Source organism: Triticum dicoccoides, chromosome 4A, assembly GCF_002162155.2.
Source record: "Triticum dicoccoides isolate Atlit2015 ecotype Zavitan chromosome 4A, WEW_v2.0, whole genome shotgun sequence".
In the NCBI taxonomy this organism is placed as follows: domain Eukaryota; kingdom Viridiplantae; phylum Streptophyta; class Magnoliopsida; order Poales; family Poaceae; genus Triticum; species Triticum dicoccoides.
In genome coordinates, this window is record NC_041386.1 from 251961688 (window position 1) to 251968385 (window position 6698).

Sequence of the window (6698 nt, forward strand, 5' to 3'; positions counted from 1 at the left end):
TTGCGGCCGCAGCTGCCGCAGGCGCATTCGGGTTCACTGTGGAGGAGGCGGAGGCGGCAGAGGCGGCAAACCTCGCCGAGCGCGCGGAGTTTATTGGCGAGGAAGAGCCTGCCGGCTCTGAAGCTGAGCCGAGCGAGGCCAGCGAGGAAGAGCCCGAGCCTTCAGAAAGCTTGCCGCAGGCGGAGCCCCCGGCCCCGCCAAGAAGGCATCTTCGCAGGGCCACAGACGTAGCGGGGCGGCAGTCGGGTCAACAGCCGCCGAGCCGTGCGACACGCTCTATCGCGGCAAGCAATGTTGCCGCGGGAGCGCCTCACACAGCAGCGGCAACTAGAGCGGGATCTTCCCGGGCCACCGCCCCCGCCAAGCGGGCAAGGGATCCTACTCCTCCGCCCCGCTGCACCGGAGGGGAGCCGGACTTCGATCTTTCCGTGATCAGCTCCGACGAGGAGGAAGAAGAGTAAGTTTCTTTGGTGCTCTTGTAGTTCTTCAATCTTGCTGTTTTTATCTTGTATCTGACTTGCTTCAATCTGAACTCCTTTCTTTTCAGGACGCTGGCCCAGAGAGCTGCGAAGTGGGCCAAGGCCGCGGTGATTGTCATCGAAGATGACCCCACCGTGTCAGCAGGGGGTGGGTCCGAGACCACCTTGACGGACCCGGCAACCACTCCTCAAAGCAGCCCCCAGCGCAGCCCCCAGTGTAAGTTCATAGTTAGCTTTCTGCTGTCAGGCGCGCATGAGTGCTTTTTCCTTTGTTGATATATTGCTTGTTGATTTGTGTAGGAGCAGAGCAGCCATATCAGGAGCGCCCGGAAGCTGGTCCCGAAGTGCCATCTGCTTCGACTATGCCGCCAAGGGAGGAGTCCCCGGCAAGGGAGCGCTCTCCGGCAAGGGAGAACTCTCCGACAAGGGGCAGTTCTCCAGCAAGGGACAGCACCGTTGATCCTGCGGCGGCCGAGACCGCAACTGCAGATCTTGGCACAGGTAATTCACTTGTCCAAAAACTTTCCCTTGGGTTCTTCTTCTTCTGATTTTCTTCTCTTGGATTTTTGATTGACTTTTCTCCCTTCTTCGTTCTTCAGACCCATCTGCTGCTGAGCCAATGGAGACAGAGGGCGCCGGCAAGGAAGGCGCGCATGGCAGCACTGACGATGCCGCCGCCAACGAAGAAGGGGCCGGTGCTGATGAGACCGCCGGCGAGGAGGCCGCCAAGGCTGCCGCCGCAGAAGCCGGCGAGGGGTCGGGCGATCGCACTGACGACCCTGAGGCCGCAGGAGGGCCAGGCGCTGCGCCGGCCGCCGATCCCTCTGCCGCTGTTGCGGAGCCGGGCTCCGAGGAGCCCCAGCCCGGCGCCTACTTGAAGGCCGGCGACGATATCTTCATCAAGTTGCCCTGGGCGTCGAGCTCCAGGGCGCCGGTCGAGGGGGAAACTTTTGATGAGGAGGTGCTCGCCTCCGCTGGACTGTCGTTGGTCGACGCGCCCAGCAGCAGCAGTGGCGAGCCTGAGGAGGAGCAGCTGCTGCGGAAGCTACTGTCACTCTACCGCGCACGGCAAGCCAAGCTGGCTTCTCGGGAAGCGCTTGTCACGAAGGCGGGAGTTGATATGGAGAAGCACGCGGAGGAGCTCCGGGGCCACAATCAAGAAGCTCTCCGGTCCCTAGCACAGGAGCGGGAGCGACTCGCGAGGAGCGCACGACCTTCCTTTTCGAGAAGGCCGAAGCTGAGGAGGAACAAAGGCTGGCCGCCGAGAAGCAGTCCGCGCGAGAAGGCGAATTGGTGCAGCGGAAGGCCAACCTCGACAGCTACGAGGAGGAGCTTGCAGAGCGTGAGCAAGCACTCGGCGGGGCGCTCAAGGAAGCAAAGGACGCTGCCGCAACCGCAGAGGCCGCCAAGAAAGAGCTGGAGGAGAAGGCGGCGCAGTTGGAGACCAACATCGGGAAGAGCGGCGAGGAGCTTGCCGCGGTCAAGCGTGAGCGTGAGAAGGATGCTGCCGCCCACGGTGAGCTGCAAGGTCTTCTCGCTGAGAGGGGCAAGGAGCTCAGCGCCGCCAAGGATTCCAATGCAGACCTGGAGTTGAAGCTGGCCACGCTGACGCAGACGCTGGACGACGCCAAGAAGCGGGAGAAGACCTTGTCGGAGAAGGTCAAGGCTGACAAGGCGCTGCTGGAGAGCATCACAGTTACCCAGAACTCATTCAGAGATAATGTGGAGCACTGGACCGACGGTCTGGTGAATATTGCCGCAGTCATCGACGAGGAGCTGGCACAGCTGGGGATGGAGGACTTTGGGTATCCCTCCGACGAGAATCTCCAACCCAGCGCCAAGCTCAGCCTGTTCTTGAAGGGCGTGGCGACGGCACTCCAGCGGCTCCGGGAGAGGATCCCAAAGCAGCTGGCCGACGAGTCGCGTAAAATCTGCGCCGGGGTTCTCCAGAAGGTGCTGATGAAGGTGGCCTTCCGCAATCCAGGCCTCAGCTTCACCAACGTCCTCAAGTCCTTGCCGCAGACGCCGATCGGGACGCACTCAAGGCCCTTATCGCACCCATTGTGGACAAGGTGAGCGAGATCAAGAGGGTTGAGGGCGATCGCGTAGACTAGGCCGCCCATTTCTTCTTTTCCCTTGTCGCTGCTAATCATGTTATGAAAAACAGTCTGTTAGAGCTGCGACAAGTTATCTTGTAATATAACTTTATTTCTGTTATCAATTGCTATGTTATTTCCTCTACTAGATTCCTTCCTTTGTATGTTTTTACCCTACGCTTCTAGGGAACTTGTCGACGCAGGCACCCGAGCCGCGAGCGCTGAGTGCGGAACGTCAGCAGCCTGCTGGCGGCGCTGCTTTCGACAAGAAACCTTGTCGCGACTAGATGCAGCACACTTAAGTTGTTGAGCGGACTCGAAACAAAGTAAGGGCGCAACTAGCCACGAGTTGGTTCCTCCGCGCACAGGTTTTCCATACAAAGCAGGGTCGTTCGAGGAAGATAACTCAAAAATTTAAAAACTAATTGCTCAAACTTTGGCAACTTAGCTTTTCTGTCGTTTGCTTCCCGGCAAGGCAAAACTTTGCTTGAACGACGCCTGGTCCATACCACAATCTTCTCCTTCCCCCCGGCAAACTTGTGTGCGAGGGAACCTTCTTTTCCTTTGTTGAGAAAAAAAGATAGAAGAGAAAATAATGATATGGAGCCCTTCGGCTCGTTATTGCTTACCGGATGTAGGTGCTGCACAAAGTGTCAGATAATGCATGCAAGAAAGAAACTAATGCATGAAATGGACAAGTTGTGCGGAGCACATGGGGTTTTATTTATGCACGGGATCTGCGCCTGGCTTTGTACAAAGGACTATATGCAACAGCGGCAAGACTTGTACAAAAGGTGGTTGCCGGAACGGGTTCCGGCAACCGCGCCCTACGGGAAAAAACTTACGAAGATGTTCTATGTTCCAGGAGTTGCTCACCGGAATGCCATCTTCGGTCTCAAGGCGGACAGCGCCGGGCCTTGTGACTCGTTTCACCCAATAAGGGCCTTCCCACTTCGGCGTCAACTTGTTGGAATTCTTGGCGGACTGAACGCGCCGAAGAACAAGGTCGCCTTCCTCGAAGCTTCTGGCCTTAACTTTGCGGCTATGGTAGCGACGCAAAGCTTGCTGGTATCGAGCAGCTCGTACAGCAGCTTGAAGACGATCTTCCTCAAGGAGCAGCGCGTCGTCTTGTCGCAGCTGTTCTTGCTCAAGCTCATCATAAGCGAGCACTCGAGGCGATCCGTATACGAGTTCCGTGGGGAGAATTGCCTCTGCTCCATAGACTAGAGCGAAAGGCGTCTGGCCAGTGACTCGATTTGGCGTCGTTCTGATCGACCAAAGAACCACCGGCAGCTCCTCGATCCAGTTTCTTCCGCACTTGCGCAGCCTGTCGAAAGTTCTGGTCTTGAGCCCGCGCAGCACTTCAGCATTTGCCCTCTCTGCTTGACCGTTGCTTCTCGGATGAGCAACAGAAGCGAAGCAGACCTTGGCGCCAAGGTCTTGGGCGTACTGCATGAAGGTGCGGCTCATGAATTGCGTGCCGTTGTCGGTGATGATCCTGTTAGGGATCCCGAAACGGCAAACAATTGACCTGAAGAACTTGACTGCTGACTGTGCTGTCACCTTCCTCACTGGCTGCACTTCCGGCCACTTTGTGAACTTGTCGATTGCGACGTACAAGTACTCAAAGCCCCCGACAGCTCGGGGGAAAGGGCCGAGGATATCGAGCCCCCAGACCGAAAATGGCCAGGATAAAGGGATCGTCTGGAGAGCTTGAGCTGGCTAGTTTATCTGTTTGGAGTGGAAGTGGCACGCTTCACACTTGGTTACTTGTGTAGTTGCATCCTGGAGGGCTGTTGTCCAAAAGAAACCTTGCCGGAAAGCTTTGCCGGCAAGTGCTCTTGCGCCAATGTGGTGGCCACATATGCCTCCATGTATCTCTGCCAACAGCTTTTGTCCATCTTCCCGGCAAATACACTTCAATTTCACACCATTGAGTCTTCTTCTGTATAGTATGCTATCGACAAACTGGTACATACTTGACTGCCGGGCTACTTTTTCCGCTTCTTCTTGCTCTTCGGGAAGTTCTCCTGTCTGAAGGAAATGGACAATCTGCTGTGCCCATGCTGGAGCTTGTGGCTCGACAACAAGGACTAAAGGCACATCTGCTGCTGTGGGAACATTCGCTTCTACGGCAAGGACTTGCGGCCCTGCCGGAGCTTGATGTTCCCCGGCAAGCTTCCGGAGCAAAACTTGTCGGGAGCGTCTGCTTCAACGGAACAAACCATAAGGCTTGCCAGAGCAGACTGCCCCTCAGCATCCTTGGTGTTGATCTTGGGGACTTTCTTAGCGACGGCTTCGGGGAGCTCTGCCGGAAAGTAGTCACCAGAAACCAACTTCCTCTTCTTGCTTTGTCCAGTTGATGGTGTTATGGAGCACAAAGATCCCTCGTTCCACAGGTAACTTTAGTGCGGCGCACTTTGACAGGCCATCAGCAATGTCATTCTGAGCTCTTGAGATATGATCCATCTGTAGGCCGTCAAAGTGCTCTTCTAGCTTCCTCACTTCATCAACATATGCTTCCATCAATGGACTCTGGTAGTTCTTGTTCACTTGGCGGACGACAAGCTGTGAGTCACCCCTGACAATGAGCTTCTTGATCCCAAGGTCTGCTGCGATTCTGAGACCGGCAAGCAATCCTTCATACTCTGCAGTATTGTTGGTTGCTTGCTCCTTGGGAAAGTGCATCTGGACTACGTACTTGAGGTGCTCTCCGGTGGGCGCGACAAGCAGCACGCCCACACCGGCGCCTTGCAGTGAGAAGGCACCATCAAAGTACATCAGCCACTCTTTGCTTGCCTCTTTGACGGGGATGCTCGTCTCTGGAATTTCTTCATCTGGTGTTGGCGTCCATTCTGCTATGAACTCTGCCGGTGCTCTGCTTTGGATAGTTGAAGTGCTCTCAAACTTGAGGCCAAAGCTTGACAGTTCCAGCGCCCACTCGACAATCCTGCCTGTCGCTTCTGGATTTTGCAGTATCCTCTTCAGCGGAAAGCGAGTGACGACTGTGATCTCATGTGCTTGGAAGTAATGGCGCAACTTTCTCGAGGCCATGAGGAGGCCGAAAAGCAACTTCTGCACACCAGAGTACCTTGATCTAGCCCCCTGTAGAAGGGAACTGACAAAGTAAACTGGACGCTGCACCATTCTCTTCTGCATCTTATCATGCTCCTGCGCAAATCCATCTTTGTCGGGACCAGAGCTTGTCGGCGAAGCCCCCTGCTTGTTGCTAGATGCATCTGCCGTGGTTGCTGGCTCATCATCTGCCTCCCTCTCCGCCACTAACGCAACACTAACCACTTGATTGGTTGCCGCTATATACAGCAGCAACTTCTCTTGCGGCTTAGGTGCGACAAGTGTTGGAGTGGAGGACAGGTATCTCTTCAAGTCCTGCAGCGCAGCCTCCGCCTCTGGAGTCCATTTTATGGACCTGCCTTTTTCAAAATTTTGAAAAATGGCAGGGCGCACTCAGCAGATCTAGAGATAAACCTGCTGAGAGCAGCCACGCAACCGGCAAGCCTTCGTACATCCTTGACGCGCTTTGGTGCTTCGATCTGCTCAATGGCCTTGATCTTGTCGGGATTGGCTTCAATTCCCCGCTGAGACACGAAGAACCCGAGAAGCTTGCCGGAAGGGACTCCAAACACGCACTTCTTGGGGTTAAGCTTGAGGTTGATCCTGCGCAGATTTGCAAATGTCTCGTCTAAATCTTGAATCAGGGTCGCCCTGTCCTTGCTTTTGACCACTATGTCATCCATGTAGGCTTCCACATTTCTGTGCATCTGTGGCTCAAAAGCGTGGTGGACTACCCTTGCGAATGTTGAACCAGCATTCTTCAAACCGAAAGGCATCCGTACGAAGCAGTACGTGCCACACGGGGTGATAAATGCGATTTTCTCTTCATCCTCTTCTGCCATGAAGATCTGATGGTATCCTGAGTATGCATCAAGAAATGAAAGCAAATCACATCCGGCTGTGGAGTCAACAATCTGGTCAATGCGCGGCAAGGGAAATGGGTCTTTGGGACAAGCTTTATTAACATCAGTGAAGTCAATGCAAAGCCTCCATTTCCCGTTAGCCTTGCACACGACAACAGGATTGGCCAACCACGTGGGATGGAGCA